Raw genomic sequence first — 19,873 nt, 5'->3', positions numbered from 1 at the left:
TCAGAGGAATGTTGGAGGGTAGGGAGTTATGTGACCCCAAAACCAAGGAGATAAGTAACTGGACTTTAGAAGACATCTGAAGGCAGCCCTGTACAGGGCATTTTTTTAATGTTTAGTGTTTTATTATGTTTTTATATATTGGAAGCCACCCAGAGTGGTTGAGGCAACTCAGTCAGATGGATAGGGAAGAAATGTTGGAGGATATGAGATTCCACCTAGCTGTTTGTGATGCAACTGGATTATCTATAGCCTGGTGGGAGGGTTCTTAACACAGGTCTGCAATAGGGTTTCTCCAAGGGACGGGGGTGGCACTGTGGTCTAAACCACTGAGCCTCTTGGGCTTGCCGATCAGAAGGTTGGTGGTTCGAATCCCCGCAACAGAGTGAGCTCCCGTTGCTCGGTCCGGCTCCTGCCAACCTAGCAGTTTGAAAGCACACCAGTGCAAGAAGATAAATAGGTACCACTGTGGTGGGAAGGTAATCAGCATTTCCATGCGCTCTGGTTTCAGTCACGGTGTTCTGTTGCGCCAGAAGTACTTTAGTCATGCTGGCCACATGACCCAGAAAGCTGTCTGTGGACAAACGCTCACCCCCTCAGCCTGAAGTGAAATGAGCGCCGCAACCCCACAGTCGCCTTTGACTGGACTTAACCGCCCAGAGTCCTTTACCTTTTTTAAAAAAAAAAAACACCTTTTATCTCTCCAAGTACAAAGGAAGTCTTAAACAGATACACCAAACCAAGTTGTTTTTTTTTTTTTATTATTATTATTATTATTATTATTATTATTATTATTATTTCTTTTCTTTATACCCCACCTGTCAGGAGCCAAAGTCAAGAGTCCGGCTCTTATTATATTCTTATGACTTATTGTCTCGGGGGGGGGCAGCTTCTGACACCTCCTCCTCCCAGTCTGCTCTCTCTTCTCCCTCTGACCACTCTTTAGCCTCCTTCCCCTGGGGGTTCCCTTGGGGGTTCCCCACCTGGTGCCTCCCCCGCTCCTCTGCACCCAGCCAATCCATGACACCGCCTTTCTCCCAGAACTGGGATTCAAGGCGGCTTACAAAACTTAAGACAAACATGGATGAAACAGAGAAAGCTAAAAACATAGAAAAGATAAAACAGTCGTACCTTGGAAGTTGAACGAAATCCATTCCGGAGGTCCACTCGACTTCCAAAACGTTCAGAAACCAAAGTGTGGCTTAAGATTGGCTGCAGGAAGCTCCTGCAGCCAATTGGAAGCTGCGGAAGCCCCATCGGACGTTCGGGTTCCAAAGAACATTCGCAAACCGGAACACTCACTTCTGGGTTTGAGGCATTTGGGAGCCAAAATGTTTGACTCGCAAGGCGTTTGTGATCCAAGGTACGACAGTATTTGAAAAGGAATTAAACCATGATGGAAATAAAAAGGATGAAAACAGCACAGCACTATTAAAAGTCCTTGCCTTAAAAGCAGCCAGTTCCCAAAAGCCTTCTGGGAATAAAACAGTTTTCACCTGCCCGTGGAAAGACAACAAGGAGAGAACTAGTCTAGTTCTCTTCCATTGCATGGAAAATGTTCTCTGTGCATTGCAGAACTCGGCAGTATCCTGGGGTTTAAAAGTTTTGTCAGTGCTAAAGCCCAGCAACAGAGCGTTGTGAAATAATAAAGAGGGGGATAACCCCTCGAGCATATACAGAGTGCCTTCTCGCCTCTGAGTAACACTAGCCAGCTTCTGTGCATCCGAGATAAAAGTTTCTGAGGCAGAGCACGTGGTTTCCAGGAGAAAACCAAACTGCCATTTTATAAAAATGTAAAATAAGCAAGGTTGGGAATGACATTTTCATCTTCAGCTACTAAAAAGAAGATGCACACACACACACAGAGAGAGAGAGAGAGAGAGAGCAGAAGTGAAGGGTACCTCAGCAAGAAACGATGCTTCGGTCTCAAGAAGATATTGCCAAGAAGGATCCTAAACTTCCACCTCTTAAAAAATAATAAACTGCCATCTTCTGACTTTATTGGATATCTCCTCCTGCCTCCGATTCTTTAGTGCTAGATAATAACTTCTGATAAAACTTCCTGTTTCACTGAGAAAATTGCATTTGTCTCTGTACTTTATATTTTATTTCTTGTCTATCAAGGCACTTCAAGCTACTCGGTCCTTTTTCACTGACTTTTTATTTCTCTAATGGTTTTGTTACGTATCCAACCTATCTGCCCGGGAACTCTCTTATCTTCTACTTTTTTTTTTTCCTCTTCAGTTATGAAAAGGTCATGTTCTCCCTTCATAAAGAACACAATAGCCAAAATAAGTGTGCACGTAATGCCCCCTTTGCATTATTCATGCCTCTTCTGACATGCAGAATCTGGATTTTTCAGTGTACAGGAACTGGGGTCTCAAGAGGCAAGTGGCAAAAGGGGGAGGAAGCAGCATGGGAAGTAGCATTAAGAGATCAGTCAGAAAAGGGGTGTGGTGCAGATAATATAAAGGAAAGGTTTTTAAGACACTGAGGGCATAACAGCACTACAAACACTGCATGACAGGTTGATTGGCATGGCTTCTCCAAAGGAATCCTGGGTAACTGTTGGTGAACGTGTTAGATAGTTACCGTATTTTTCGCTCTATAGGACGCACCAGACCACAAGACGCACCTAGTTTTTAGAGGGGGGGAATCAAGAACCCCGTCTGGACATCCCCCATCGTTTTTTTGGAGAACGATGACGTGATCTAGAAACTTTCTTTCTGTCTTTTAAACAAATACTTTCTCACAAGGTTACCATTTGTTTTTCTAGGTCTGTTATTCTGCCATGCAGCTGGAGAAGCACTTATGAAAAAGAGAAAGGTTTGCTTTTGCTCTTGCTCTTGAGTATTTGGGGGTTTGTTTTTGTTCTAAAAATAGTTCTTCATTCAGGTTCTTAGTTCACAAGGAAATAATAAAAACTTCACACAATAGAACTGCAGGGCAAAACACAGGCATAAGTAAAGTTGGGATTAGTATGCACATAAGTGGTGATTATGATTTCCATTGTCCTTGAGCATTTGTTTTAGTGTTCTGTATTGTTTTCAGAGTTGCAAAACAGATGCCACTCTGAAACCCATTCATAGAAGCCAGGCCTCTGCAGGCGACAGTCCTCAGACCTCTTTTCAATGTCAGGGCTTATCCCAAGGAAACATGAAATTCTGATCCAGGACAGAGCGTCTCTGAGCAAAGGCACGAACTATGCATGATCAAGCATATTTACTGTGAGATTTTGACCAGCTTCGGCCCATCTGAAGCTGAAGCTGATACAGGCTCGTCATATCTTGAGCCCAAGCAGAGCGTCGTCACACAGCAGAAGGATAAGCAGTATGTGCCACATTCTCAACTTTGTCCTTACCCACAACAACTTCAAATTCGGTGATGACCTGTTCCTTCAGATCAGCGGCACAGCAATGGGCACCCGCATGGCCCCACAGTATGCCAACATCTTCATGGCAGATTTAGAACAACGTTTCCTAAACTCCTACCCACTCAAACCTCTCTTGTACCTGCGATACATTGACGATATTTTTATCATCTGGACACATGGTCAACAGACCCTGAACACCTTCCACCAGAAATTCAATGATTTTCACCCCACAATCAACCTAACAATGAATCAATCTATGCAAGAAATACATTTTTTGGACACTACTATAAAAATACAGGATGGGCACATAGACACCACCTTATACCGTAAACCAACTGACCGACAAACATATCTACATGCCTCTAGCTACCATCCCAAACATACCAAACAGTCCATTGTATATAGCCAGGCACTACGTTACAGCCGCATCTGTTCCAATTCTACAGACAGAGACTCTCACCTAAGAGATCTACAGCAAACCTTTTTAGAACTAAAATACCCAACAGATGAAGTTAGACAACAGATCAACAGAGCCAGACTGATACCCAGAGAGAACTTGCTGCAAGAAAGACCCAAAAAAGAAAATAACAGAACACCTCTAGTCATCACATACAGCTCCCAAGTTAAAACAGTACAACGCATCATCAGAGATCTGCAACCTCTCCTGGACAATGACAGTTCTCTTTCTCAAGCTCTGGGAGGAAGACCTTTCATTGCCTACAGACAGCCACCCAGTCTTAAACAACTCCTAACCCACAATAATACTACAACCAGACCTAACACGGACACTGGCACCAGAGCCTGCAATAAACCCAGATGCCAACTTTGCTGCCACATACACCCGGACAACACCATTACTGGCCCCACCAACATCACACATACCATCTCGGGACTATTTAATTGCTCATCGTCTAACATTGTGTATGCCATAAAATGCCAACAGTGTCCTTCAGCTCTCTATATTGGACAAACAGGCCAGACCTTACGCCAAAGAATAAACGGACATAAATCGGACATCAGGAATCACAAGACAGAGAAACCAGTAGGAGAACACTTCAATCTCCCAGGACATTCTATACAAGATCACAAAGTAGCTGTTTTACTACAAAGGAATTTCAGAAATAGACTGGAAAGAGAAGCTGCTGAATTACAACTTATCACCAAACTTAAAACCATGGAGAAACCTGGTCTGAACAAAGACCTTGGATTCTTATCTCATTATACATGACAAAGCCATTTTTCACCTTTTCACCCCTTGCTTTTTCCTGTAAGACCTATTGCAGTCGTTAAGAGTCGTCAACAGGCTCATCACAGCTATCTGCCAATCACCCATTCCCACCACCCTTCTGAGTAATACCCCTCCCCACCTTCTCACTATATAGAAGGGTCTGGAAACTTCTGTTTCAGTGTATCTGAAGAAGTGTGCATGCACACGAAAGCTCATACCAAGAACTGACTTAGTTGGTCTTTAAGGTGCTACTGGAAGGAATTTGTTTTGTTTATTCTCAACTTTATTTACACTTCTATGCTGAGAGAATACAAACATGCATCTTGCTTCTGTGAGAGCAGAGAAGCAACTCCTCTCGGAAACAAAGAACACCAAGAGAACAGTGAAAAACAGGAAACCAGTGAACGTCACATCCAGTCTCCCATTCCCGTGGGAACCCAACAGTAACTCTGACTGTGGAATGCAAAACAATGTCCCGTGACTGCAGTTGCTGCTCAGTGAGGGAAATAGAAACCAACATTTACATCCTATTGATCTTAATGGAATGAATGCTAAGAGTGCTGGACTTTGGCTGGGTCACTTAATACTTTGTTTATCTTAAGGTTTTTGGATCTTAATTTTTGCCTTCATTGAAACAACCAGGGTACACAAGGTTATTCAAAATTATTTGTGCTGAAACATTTACTATTGTATTTGAAAAAGACAAAGATTGTTGTACAGTGGTACCTCAGGTTACATATGCTTCAGGTTACATACACATCAGGTTTCAGACTCCGCTAGCCCAGAAATAGTACCTCGGGTTAAGAACATTGCTTTAGGATGAGAACAGAAATCATGTGATGGCGGCGCGGCGGCAGCAGGAGGCCCCATTAGCTAAAGTGGTTCTTCAGGTTAAGAACAGTTTCAGGTTAAGAACAGACCTCTGGAATGAATTAAGTACTTAACCCGAGGTACCACTGTATTATTACTGCAATTTCAAATAAATTCAGCAATGTCAAGTTTTGTGCTTTTCATTTTTTCTACAAGACACCTGTTTTTGAAATGTGAAATTAACAGGGTTGGGGGGTTTTTTGGGAGGGGGAGGCTGCATACATGAGTACTTGACATAGAAAATGACATCCATCATGAAAACAGACACAACTTATTCAAATGCACAGTGCTGCCTGCTAGAGATGCAAAGCCTTTATAAAACAAATATTGTACAGTCCTGAAGGCTTCAGAGATGTACTGCAGGATTATTCATTCCTTGGCTTAAAGTTAATTGGGTGAAAGAGAAAATGTTACATTGTCGAATGAGCCTCTAATGCCAGAAAGGGGGTTCCGATCGGCACAGCGGCTTGGCTTTATTTTCTTGTTGTTCATTTTCAGGCTGCCAGATGGAATGTTCCTCAGCCTTTTATGGCTTCTATATCCATTTTATTAGCCATATGTTTTGATTGATCTTGTTATTCCTGACAAGAAATCAATTGAAGGGGGGGGAGGGGAAGAATACTGTGCCGGAATAGATCTCTTCCTTGATGGAACAGAACAGACTTACAAAAACAAAACAAAAAACAGTACAGTTACAACAGGCAATGCTTTCTGGGTCTTACCAAGACACATCTAGTGACGCAGGCCGCATTCACCCCAAACATTTAAAGCACTATGATACCACTTTAAATGCTCACAGCTTCACCCAATTCTTTATGGGAGCAGTAGTGCTTTAAGAGTGCTGAGAGTTGATAGGAAACCCCTATTTGACTGGCTAAACCAGGTGAGGGTAGCCTATGGGTCTGAAACCCTCAGTGAGTTAGGGACTTCCCCTGCATGTGAAGACAGGCTCTGGAGGATTGAATGGATGAGACCAAGGACTCAGCCAGACTGGTAAAGAAAATGCATTATATATGCACTATAACACTGTAACACCAGATGGCACTGTGGAGTTCCATTTTTGCCAACCCGATTTGTCATACAAAGTTTACAGCACGTTTTCCTGAAACATTTTTTTGATGTGTCTCCTAGGAGCCTACTCCAGGGGGCTATGGGAGCCTGGGCACTCACAATAATATAACTGTGGGAGCAGAGCACCCACAAAGTCAATGAGAAAAGCCAGCAGGTGTCAGTGCTGCCTCAGAGAGAAGCAGTTCAGCTCCACAGCCAGCCAATGAGGCACCAGGGGAAGGGCGAACGCAGAGGCAGAGTCTTTCTGTAGAAAAGGATGTCTCGCTAGCTGTGGAGAGGAGAAGGAAGAGGAGCCACCTGTAAGGAGTACCATGAGTATTTGCAAGGGCCAGGCCCTGAACGCAGTGAGGAATTGCAGAACCAGGCCCTTGCTGTGTTTGTCTTGGGGGAGTTGGGTGTGGCCTGGCAGATGTGGCCAGATCAGGAGATGTGCCGCACCTGGAGACAAGCCCAATATGAGGATATAAGGCCAGCATTTTGCCCTGTGCCACAGCAATGTGGTTTATTCCCTGCTGTTGCCAGTGCCTGCTCCTTCCTTCCATTCTTTCATTCTAGCCTCATTGAGTTTCTAGGGTAGAATGTGCATATAATGTGACTATATTCATGACAATTGCATACAAAAAAATGCATGGCATTTGAGGAAAGTGCTTTGCAAAAATGTGCAAATTAGACAAAATTCACACTAAAGTGCTTATGAACTTTCAGGAGAACTTTTTTGAAAAATTGCAGGTGGAGAACTGAATTTACGATTTGAAAAATGAGGAACTGAGGGAAATCACCATGGACAGTTTCACACAGTCCCTACTAGTAAGCCACCTAGAGATGAATCCTGAAAGGCAATATGTAAATTGTTGTTTAGGAAGAGTGTTGTCGGGATAATCTTATCTGACCCTACTTTCACTGCCTTGAGCTCCCTTGGAGCAAAGTGGAATAGAAATCTGATGCACAATGAAAGCTGAGAATTAGAATTCAGGTCCACTGGTGGAAGTCCAGAGCATCCATTCACTTTCAAGACGTAGTAGCCTATGATGGATTCATTGAGCAACATACTTGGTTCAGCAAGCAGTAATTTGAGTTACGGCCATGAATTTGGGCCAACAGACAATCAATGTTCCTTTCTCCATGTATTTATTTGTAAGGGAATGATTTATGTACTTGAGGGGAGAGTAGATTCAATCCCTTTGTACTCAGTATCCCTTGCAGTGTGTCAGAATTGCCTTCTGCTTAATATATAGCTCCTCTCAATTTCAGGACTTACTGACATCCCGTAAAATGACACTTCATTAAGAATCAACCAGGAATAATCCATCCAGAACTATTTTTTTATCGATAAAATTTGAGCGGAGAAATATCAGGGTCACTTATCACTTTCCACATAGGGAAGGGACAATGAAATCTTTATTGGAAAAATCTAGCTGGCAGGAATGTGTTCAATCTTGTCAGGGATAGCACAGCCACCAAAATATATTGCCTGAGCTTTGCAGCGGTTACTCTAACCAAACATGCCATGTCAGCAAAATTACAAAGCTTAAAATGACTTTCATGTCAAAGTGTCGCCGGGGTTTTCATTTCTCCATATTTTTGCCAGCAAAAAAAAATAAAATAAATTTCAATGAAGCACTTTGTATATGGACTTTGAAAAGTTGCCCTGATGTATCGCAGACCTTGTCATGCAACGTAGGCCAAGATCAAGATTTATGAATCACCAAGACCTAAAGATTTTACACACACACACAATGTAAAGAATTCATCTTCCAAATTTCATATCACATTAGCCACTCAGAACCAGACTATGAGCCAAGCAAGACCCATTCAGTCTCATTCTCTCTCTCGCTCGCTCTCTCAAATACATACTCCTCCATGTATAAGTGTGGATCTGCTCGGAGTATAACTGTATCTATTCCATTTATACTTTGGGCGCATCTACACAATACATTTAAAGCACATTCACCGCACATTTAAAGCATATGACTTCCCTCAAAGAATCCCAGGAGCTGTATTTCCCCCCAAAGTGCTACAATTCCCAGCACCCTTAACAAATACAGTTCCTAGGATTCTTTGGGGGAAGTTATTGTTGTTTAGTCATTTAGTCGTGTCCGACTCTTCGTGACCCCATGGACCGGAGCTCGCCAGGCACTTCTGTCTTCCACTGCCTCCCACAGTTTGGCCAAACTCATGCTGGTAGCTTTGAGAACACTGTCCCACCATTTCATCCTCTGTTGTACCCTTCTCCTTGTGCCCTCCATCTTTCCCAACATCAGGGTCTTTTCCAGGGAGTCTTCTCTTCTCATGAGGTGGCCAAAGTATTGGAGCCTCAGCTTCAGGATCTGTCCTTCTAGTGAGCACTCAGGGCTGATTTCCTTAAGAATGGGTAGGTTTGATCTTCTCGGGGGAAGTAATGTGCTTTAAATGTATTTTGTGTATCCACCTTTTTTTACCTTTTTAGAATACCACTAAAAATGTTATACGTAGGGTAGTGGGTAGCCTCCCATCCAAGCACTCTGGATTAAAGTTATGTGCCCAGCAAATGCTCTGCAGCATATGTGCATCACACGCTCATGAACACAATACCTTGATTTGTCCATCAAGCCTAGAACTGTATAGTCCTGACTGGCACAGCTCCCCAACATCTCAGGCAGAGGTATTTTCTACCATCTGCTATCTGGTCTTCTTTTAACTGGAGATGCCCAAGATTAAACCTAGGACAACTTGTGTTCCACGATTGAGCTCCACTCCCATTTCTTATACAGTCATTCCATTTTCTCCAGAGATCCTTGGGATCTATAGTTCTACTCTGGAGTTGAGGAATGCCTCGTGGAAAACATATTGGCACTCTCACCAACCTACAAATCCTAAAATTACAAAAATGCATCTCTTGGGCGGGAAATGTCCAGAACAACAATGAATAGATTAGGGGGGTAACAGAAATGTGTTATACGAAGAGAAATTCACATCAAAATGCGGAATTTTCAAAAGTAAATAATTCACAAATTACTGAAGAAATGTGGAGAACTGGATTTAAAATTGGAAAACTTAAAAACTGAGAGAATAAAAATTGACAGATTTTAAAAACATCCTTAGTGAACACTGTGGGGAAACCTCCAGACAGCCACACCGCAGATTCCACAACAATCTCCCATAAACATGCATGTGATTTGGCTGCAGTTTTGGAAACCAGCAATGTTACAGATGCTATTTGAGTCTTCTCTCGCCTCCCCCCCCCTTTTTTTTTTTGCAGTGCTAGACTCAATATGTCTTTTGCACAATGAAAGAGCTCCCTCTAAAGTGCTTTCTGTTAAATAAAGATCCATCGAACACCAACCCAGAAATAATGCTTCACAGGGGCATTGAGCCTCAAAGTTTAATTTGAAACTCTGCTCGTTAAGGGCACTCTGCTCAGAGCCTATTTTCCAGACAAAGCCCCACTCTTCGTTATTAAAGCATTGCTTTTTTGCAGGAGCTGTTAGTCCTGGAAGAATAAACTAAAATATGACTGGAGACCCACACAAATTTTAAATGAATTTTCATTTGTAATAACTCTTTTGTCTATCCCCTATTCACTTCTCACCCTAATACTGTTCTCATTCACATACCCCATTCACACAAACACACACACAAACACCTCTATCTCTGCCTATCTGTCTCTCTCTCACACCCAAACACACATGAATAAGGCAACGATCACTAGGACAGTACTGTCTCTTTCCTTATCACCACTGAATTCATCCAAACCCCCAGCTCTAAAGTGCTGATAATCTAACTTTTCAACCGTTGAAATCCTTATAAGCATTCTGTAACACCTCAGCTTAGGAAGGTACCTTTGCAAAGAATTATATAATCAGAAAACTGCAGAGTTGGAAAAGTCTCCTGTGGGTCATCTAGTTCCACCCCCTGCAATACAGGAATCTCCATTAAAGTGTTAACGGAGAAATCTGAGGGCTCCCTTGGACAAAAAACATGGACACCAGCCAGGAATACCAGAGCAAAACAGCAGCCAGTAGGCTTGGTCTTTATTGAAGACTGTCACGACAGGACACTCACCTGCCACAAGGTGAAACAAGATGAAAGCCCCGAACAAAAGAGAACCCAAACTTTTATTAGTTGCTAATCCCCATGCTACACCCCCCAAACTACATCACTAATACATCATGGTTACATCATGAAAGGGGAGTTCTGGTGGCACTAATCTGAGCATCCTGGATCCTGCCCCATGGTTCCCCTTGCCCTCCACCAAACACCCATCAAGTGTAACAAAAGAGATATTTACCGTACATTTCCCTGTTTCCCAGCCAAGTTAATCACACCCTTTTGTCTTCATCTGGGTTTATTTCTGGAATGGCTACCTGTCTGGCACTCAGGTACCAGGATGCCAGGAATTATCACTCATGCAGAGGGGCTGCTGAGTAGCTGAGCTCACATGTCTATATGAATTTCTGAAGTTTTCCCAGTGAGCCAGTAAAGGTAAAGGGACCCCTGACCATTAGGTCCAGTCATGGCCGACTCTGGGGTTGCGGCGCTCATCTCGCTTTATTGGCCAAGGGAGCCGGCATACAGCTTCTGGGTAATGTGGCCAGCATGTCTAAGCCACTTCTGGCGAACCAGAGCAGCACATGGAAACACCATTTATCTTCCCACCAGAGTGGTACCTATTTATCTACTTGCACTTTGATGTGCTTTCAAACTGCTAGGTTGGCAGGAGCAGGGACCGAGCAACAGGAGCTCACCCTGTCGCGGGGATTCGAACCGGCGACCTTCTGATAGGCAAGTCCTAGGCTTTGTGGTTTAACCCACAGCGCCACCTGCGTCCTTATAGTGAGCCAGTACATATGTAGTGAGACAGTACATAGATACATTTATCAGTGAATTGTTACATTTGGTATTGTGCAGCAGAGGCCCTTTGAATAGATAGGAAGAAACTGTGATGAAGTGTTTTGTGGGGACAAATCACAAAAGTCACAAAAGTGATTTTGCTGATTTTGGTAGTGGGCTGTATGTGCATGATATCTGCTGGAGGAGCAACCCTCCCCCCTCCAAACTTATACATAAATTCCTGAAACAAAAGCATCTATGACAGATGGCCACCCAACCTCTGCTTAAAACTTCCAGCGAAGTTGGGGTCCCTTCCAGCTCTACAAGTCTATATGATTCTATGAAAGCAGCTGGGAAGTTCACCCACAAGACATCAATTCACACTGGGCTTTGAATTTTTATACGCCTCTTCTCTAAAAGCCAAACCCCGCAGAAAAGCTCGCTGGTGCCGAAAGAGAGACTTGAAAGATCTGTTGCATCACAGTGCAGTTGGATTTTGGAGATTAATTGCAAAGACGTTTCATTCATCTACATTTTAATTAATGTGCATTGTTATCGGGATCTAAGGCTTGCTGAGGAATCATATGCACAGCGCAAAAAGCATTTTTGAAGACCATAATGGCCTAGCATCCCCTTCGTGCTTGGGAAGATAAAAGCTTCACTTTCATATAGGCTTCCTAATAGTCTCATCAACTGCAACTAACCGATTTTCTATTAAGGCCAAAAGGCAGCCATTAATACAGAAAATCATCTTCTATCACTTTCACCCTCTATAAGAAGTAATGTATAGATGCAATAAGAAAGTTAATTGGTTTCCTGTGGCTTGGGATGTACACAAACGCAGGAGAAGAAAGACCCCCATTTCTATTTCTAATTAAAATTTATGAATAGGGCCATTGTGGAAATGGATTTCTGGCTTCCTGGGGCCCTGCCTGCTCATTCTGCTCAAACACGTATGTGCCCACTGCCATCACTCTTCTTTTATCACCATGAAACTGTGGGTTTGCGTGTTATTTCACACATCTACCCAACAGAGAATGAGGGACGTGGAGGGAGCTTTTTTTGGAAGAAAGTACTCAGGGACATGTTGTCGTGCACAACACACTCAGCCAAGGAAGGCAAACGGCCGATAGTTAATTCTTCATTGACAAAATCACACATATGCAGCAGCTCCTCAGGTGCACAGGGTACACACACACACACACACACACACACACTTTTCTAGCATCTACATGCATTCAACCTGAGACATCTCCTACATGGACGTCGTCATTGCACTTCCCTCTTCAGACCCCTCCTGGATCTTGGAGGCAGCAGGGCAGGGGACAGTGTGGATTCAACTGAGTGCTCAGACCCTTTCCCTCACTCTGGCTAGTGCCTCACGGGGGGCACCAAACCCCATTAAATCACTGGCCTCCTTCTCTCCTGGGTCGGCCTCCATCAGTCACTCGTCAGAGCCCTGCCAGGTCCATGACATGTGGGCTTTACAAATGGTAACCTCCCTTGGCCCAAAGGCTCCAGGTCTTTGATGCAGGAGAGAGTTCAGAAAGTTTCTTTGTCCTCCTCCTATCCTCCTGTCAGTGCCTTGTTTGCTCTTAAGACCTGAGCCAATCGTTGAAAATCAAAACTGTAAGGCGAGAAAAGAAAAGGCTCTGCGTGGATAAGGGATGGAGAAACGTGTAAGGAAATTTCTGAGGGCTGCACAGCCAGAGGGCAAAAGTCAGCAGGCCAACAGATGTGAGGCTTACCTTTGTGGATTCAATTGCATTCCAGTCTCACAGAAGTCGGACATTTCTAAACACCTATCCCTCTTCATTTGAGAGAGCAGGAGGCATTATCCCAGGTCCCAGGGATATATCCTGGCCAAGCAAAAGCACTGAAGGAAGGTTTGAAGCAGGACTGGCAAGAAGTGTGACCTACAGTTGAGGACCACATTTGGCCTGCAATCTTGATGTTCCCCGCACCCGCTGAAGATGCAACACACATGTAAAGCCATTACCAGATGCTGCAGTCATCAAGTGAAGACTGCATGTGTGAACCAGAGCAGACCCACACCATACATTTAAAACACACCCAACACACTTTAAAAGCACCTTGCTTCCACAAAGAATCCTAAGGACTATAGTTTTCCCCTCACAGAGCTACAGTTCCCAGACCCGTTAATAAACTACAGTGCCCAGGATTCTTTGAGGGAAGTCGCAGACTTTAAATATGCATTGAACATTCTTTAAGTGTATGCTTTGGGTCTGCCCTCATCAGTCTCAATAATCTCCCATATAAGCAATTTGTTTTTGCTTGTCTGCCTAATGAAAGCTTTCCCCACCTCAAGGCTAATAGCAGCAGCAGGCAGATTTTAATTGGGTTCACAGTGCAGGAAAGGATTAAACCACCCATCCCCACAGGCCACAGTCCCACTACTGCAACTCTTATTTAGAAACGGCAGGGGGAAGGGGGTGGATTTGACATGATACAGGCAATTCTATCTATAATGTTACACCTTGTTGTTGTTTAGTCATTCAGTCGTGTCTAACTCTTCGTGACCCCGTGGACCAGAGCACGTCAGGCACTCCTGTCTTCCACCGCCTCCCGCAGTTTGGCCAGACTCATGTTTGTAGCGTCGAGAACACTGTCCAACCATCTCGTCCTCTGTCGTCCCCTTCTCCTTGTGCCCTCCATCTTTCCCAACATCAGGGTCTTTTCCAGGGAATCTTCTCTTCTCATGAGGTGGCCAAAGTATTGGAGCCTCAGCTTCATGATCTGTCCTTCCAGTGAGCACTCAGGGCTGATTTCCTTCAGAATGGATAGGTTTGATCCTCTTGCAGTCCATGGGACTCTCAGGAGTCTCCTCCAGCACCATAATTCAAAAGCATCAATTCTTCACCTAGGCCACATTTAAAGCACTACAATACCACTTCCCCCAAGAATTCTGTTTGCTGTGGTTTGTTACTGATGCAGAGAGCTATTAGGAAACTATTTGCCTCCCCAAGCTACAATTCCCGAAGTGCCCTGGGGAGAGGGATTTATTGTTGAACCACTCTGAGAATTGTAGCTCTGTGAAGGGAACAGGGGTCTCCGGGCAGCTAGCAGCGCCCTGAACAAACTACAGTTCCCAGAATTCTTTGAAGGAAGCCAGGGGGTATTTAAAGTGGCATCAAAGTACTTTAAATGTATGGGGTGAACAAGGTCATAGTGTGGGCCTTCTTGACGGGGGTCATGCTGAGACCGCTGGCTAAGAAGACACCCACCTTTCCAAAGCTGCTCAGCAAAGTTCACTGGGCAATTATTAGCATGAATAAGTCAGCTTCATCTTAAGTGACACTTTGCTAACCAAGAGGCGATTTTGTTTGAAATTAAAATAAACATGGGGATTTGGGGGGAAGAAATGTAGAGCACCGTGTTGCGTCTCCAAAGGTGTACATAAAACAATTTCACGCAAGGACAGCCAAGCACAACAGAATTGGGCACAGCTAAGGGAAACGGGATTACTAAGATGTACTAAAGGGACAGCTACAGCATCTCTTTCTAGCCTAGGTGGCAGCTCCTTCACACACATTTGCCCTAGTTTCCCATTCCTGCAACAGGCTTCTCAGATCTAAGGCCAGTATAAAGTTTAATCAGTTAGGATTTGTTATGCATGAGTTATCAAAAACTGTACAATCTTATTGTGGGAGATTAGCAGCCAAACCGAACAAGTGCATATTCTTGCTAGTTATCATGAGAAGGGGCCAATACCACAGAGCTGTATTGCTGAGAGGCAAATACTCAGACCATAGAAATGCCATTGGTGGAGTGGGCTCTGTATGATGTCATTTCCCCTCCTCTCCCAGAGAGGAAGAAGCATATTGTGTGTTCCTCTCTTTCCCTTCCTGTGACCAGGGTTGGATATAGTCCTGCCTCCGCTTGCTCCAGCTTGAAGCTGGTTATACTGTAAATGTGTTTTGCCTGCATGGTTTTTGCTGCTGCCATTGCTATGAACCAGTGCAAGATAATAAGTAAATTATATTTTTAAGCTTACTTCCCAAGCTGTTGCCAAGCAGAATATGAAAGGGAGAGCCAGCTTACAAGAGAGCTGGACTTGCTCAAAACAAGTCTAATTCCTATGCTTTCACTTTTGCTGCCAAGGATGGGATTTTGAAACTTTATTCTACCCACACATGTGGGCATCTGGAGGGATAAATTGCAATTAATATATCCTCTCCTACTCATTAAATCCATCACATACTTATTACACACATACAAAATCTAAGGAATTTTTTTTAAAAACTGCCATTAAAAGTTTTCACCTGTTTTATCATATCACTGCCTGTTTGTAGCTACTGTAAAATATCTCATAGCAGACCTGTGTCTGGAGCTTAAGTTGACATTCATTCATTCATTCATTCATTCGGTGAATGAAGAGGTACCATATGTACTCTGAAATCTGGACAGGGATGTAGGATCTACCTTTATTTTTAACAGAACTCTTTAACTGCTCCACACCAGTCAACTAACAGAAACCCAGCAGCGCTACACAACCTTAAGCAGCTGTTCATAATGGAAGTTCCCTGCACCATTGAGACAGTAATGGCACTGCTGGCTCCATTATAACACCTTTTAGCAGGGAAATTCAGCGGAGGTGAGGCAGCCCCTCTCTTCCACCTGGAGCTCCCTGTCCGTGCATTGTCAGAACAGATGGTGTTGGACTGATGTGTATAGCAAGACACATACAAAAACCCTCCAAACCTCTCCTCTAAAACCTCGAACGAGAAGGCACAGCTCAGTCATGGAACATATGTGCTTGAGGCATACGATCCCAAGTTAAGAAGAGAAACCGCCTGTAAAAGGCCTTTTTTAAGAAGTGTATTGGGTTAACAAAATTCATTTCTCTGGAGAGCAGCTGCTATTCAAAGCAGACCATTGTATTCTGTCAGACAGGCCAATGGTCTGAGAAGGCAGCTTCCTCTGTGTTCAGTCTGCATGATGGCAAAAGACCAGTCAAAATATTGTAATTAGTATAATGACTAGTATCAATGTTGATGCATTCTTAAGAAGCCTTTAAAAGATCAAAGCACGGAATATTTTTTAAAGACAGCTTTAGTGGGTCATACTTTTATAACCTATTATGATTTGAATCTGACTCTGCTGTGATGAGAGGCAGTTCGGCACTGTGGGCAGCCAGGGTCAACCTAATGTCCTTCTGATTAAAAGCCGCCTTTCTTGGGAAGAGGCACAGGGCACCTCCTTATTGCCACTGAAACGCAAACTGCTTAGCGGTGAACTGCGTGTTCAACGCGAACCGTTTGCAAACCCCACACAATTAATCCTAGCTCATCAGGGCACGGGCAGAATAATTACAGTATAGGCAGCACCAAACCCATTTAAGAACTTATTCCACAGGGCTGTAATTATAGCCTGTCCCTAATCCTTTAATTGCCACTAGCATTTGATGTGTTGCGGGCGATACCACAGGATAAATGGGGGTGGAAGGGTCTCAGCATAGTCCAAGGCACCAAGCGGAGCGGGCAGCAAAGGCAAGCAGTTGCCTGGTAAAAAGAACGTATGACAGCCAAACTAGACAAAATGTGTATTTGCATATAACATGGGTGCTGCTGGTCTCTTTTTATAAAATGCAAACAGCAACCACTCAGGATGGCAGTCAGTAATTATCAGGGGGTTAACCCTTTCCTCCCCGATACAGTCCTGATTAAAATTGCTCCTCTGTAGCTGCCATTTGTTTTTCTGGACATATGATGAAAACAAAGAAAGGAATACAATAATTTGGAACTGTGTGTGAAAAAACTGTAGAAATAATAATATAATGAGTCTAATCAAAAGTCAAATATGTTTGTTTTGCTTTATTTTTATTTATTTTTTATTTTTCTCTCTTTCCCCCTCCCTTTTTCTTTTTTCCCTTACCTCCACCCCCCTTCTTCTTCCTTTTCTTTCTTTCTTTTTGTGTTTCCTTTCTTGGTCTTTCTGTTTTCGATATGCTATGAAAAAGATAAAGAGATAAAAGTGTATTATGAAAACCTTAGTAAATTAAAAGTGATGCTATGTAATTTCTTTAGTAGTATCTATAAAATGTTTAAACTTGTTGACTGTCATGATCTGATGTAGCAACCACCGTGGTTTTTTTCCTCTCTGTTATTGTTGAATTCTAAATAAAGTTTTATTCACTTTTATGGAATGCCTGCCTCCCATTGCTATGAATAGGAGTTTGCATGGCAAAACTATCTTTTGCTGATCCCCGCTTATATGCTGCAGCCCGTCGTGCAATAGCCCAAATGGTCTCCAATGCTCAATAGGAGTTTTTGGGTGGTGGGCATGGGAAGCTGCAGTGGGTGGGACATGCTTTGTGCTACTGCGAAGCTGGTGCTGGAAATGGACGCGTTCCCCCCCCCCCTTGTAATATTGTTATTTCTGCAGGTATGGCTAGCGTGGTACTGCTTGTAAGATGCAATGGAATGGGGCTTCCATAGGCAGAGGCACCATAACTCTGTATAAGAGAAGCTGGGGGCATACCATGAAGAAGGGCTTTTGCTTTCAAACAGAATACAGTGGTACCTCGGGTTAAGAACTTAATTCGTTCTGGAGGTCCGTTGTATTTTAATATTTTGTTGGAAAGCACCCAGATAAATAATAAACTATCTATTTTTTATTTTTTATTATTATTATTATTATTATTATTATTACTACTACCTGAAACTGTTCTTTACCTGAGGTACCACTTTAGCCACCGTGCGATTTCTGTTCTCATCCTGAAGCAAAGTTCTTAACCCAAGGTACTATTTCTGGGTTAGTGGAGTCTGTAACCTGAAGCGTCTGTAACCTGAGGTACCACTGTACTGGGCTTTGTCTGGCACAACAGGGAAGCACATATATACCGGTAGTCAAAAGTGGAAGACAACTGGAGCACAAACAGTATGTGTACAGTATTTCAGTGTCTATGTTTATCCTCCCTTTTCTGCCTCAGAAGGATAATATTCCCAACGGATACTTAAAGCCCAGCACACCTTCACACATTTTGCCTTATGATTGTCCAGGTATCTTTAGGTGATTTCCCATAAATGCTGACTGAAATAGAGACTGCAGGGCAACTTCTATGCTCTCTTCAGATTCCTGCCAATTCCCCATCCGGTCACAATAGACTCCACAACCAATTTCCACAGAAATACACCTTTTATGGAGGGGGAAAGAAACTGTGATATATATATATTACTGCAATTCGGTTACACTCTTGGGACTCAGCTATACAGCTACAAATAAAATGTTTTAAGTGTGTTTTAAGTGCAATATACAATGTGACACTAAATGGCGATGGGGAGCCTTATGGAAAATTCAATGGATTTTTTATAAAAAAATTGAAAAAGCATTTTCAGAACGGTTTTTATATGTGTGTAGATTCCACGTTGCTTTAAGTACCGGAGAGCAGAACTGCAAGTTTGCACAAAACTGAAATCTAGAAAAAAAAATCAGAGTACAGTACTGATTTCTGGATTTTGAAGCTGTGCTAAATGATACTACTTTCTAGCTTAGCAATAATGCTACAGTGTTAATACAACTGAAAAACAGTGCTGGTCTTTGTGTCATACACCAAGTATCATTTTAGAATGACTCTTCCTTGCCTGTTATCTCCACATCCTGTATTTTTCATTTGGTTCTTTTTTCACAGTTGTGCTTTTTTAGGTATTCTGCTGGAGATTATTTTAGGCTATCCTTTAAAATGTTTGCAGTCTTCCTCAGTTTTGTGTAACCAGCTAATTTGCTAAGTTTTATATCTCCTCCCCTCAGCAGGCTCACTAATTAAGATACCTTGACCAGGCTATTGCTGATTACTTCTTTCCAGTTTGGTTTCAAGCTTTTACTACCTATTGAAAATATATTTTCAATCAAATGTACATGTAGATTGTTGATTTTATGCAGTCTACCTTTCCCAAACTGTGCTACAAGAGTATCAAAGTGTTTTTTGAAGTTTTTGACTGCTTCGCTTTGCTCCCACAAAACTCCTCTTACCTTCCCTTGCCCTTCCACGAAGCCCTTAACAAAAATGCGTTAAAACAAATTCTGTTCAAAAAGAAGAATCAACATCACTGGTCACAGCCGTACCAGACTGTATTACTTCATTTCACAGCAACTCCAACATTATGTAATGCTTTTCAATTAAGCAGAAGATTATACATTCCTGCTTCCATCCCTTTCCCTAGTGGTTTTGAGTAAGCTTTTCGCTCTGGCATCTTCAGACACTCCTTTGGCAGAACTGTGTTTTTTTTCCAGATGAGAGAGAACAGCATGATCATAAAGAATGAATTATTTACAGGAAGATCAGCACTTCAAGTCACGTCAAGGCTTTGCTAATTGTATTTAATTGAAAGTTCCATGGCGAGACATATGCACAATGTTCTTCAGATTTATAACAAGGAAACCCAAGACTTATTATACATTTACTAGTGAAACAACCTAATGGATAGGCTGGTGGGATGGAAAGCCAACCACCTCTAATTAACAAAAAAAGAAATTAAAAATCCAGCTCAAATTTGTTGACAATA

Source organism: Podarcis erhardii, assembly GCF_964252035.2.
Source record: "Podarcis erhardii genome assembly, chromosome: 12".
In the NCBI taxonomy this organism is placed as follows: Eukaryota; Metazoa; Chordata; class Lepidosauria; order Squamata; family Lacertidae; genus Podarcis; species Podarcis erhardii.
The sequence above is the reverse complement of the archived record's forward strand: the minus strand, read 5'-3'. Positions refer to the sequence as shown.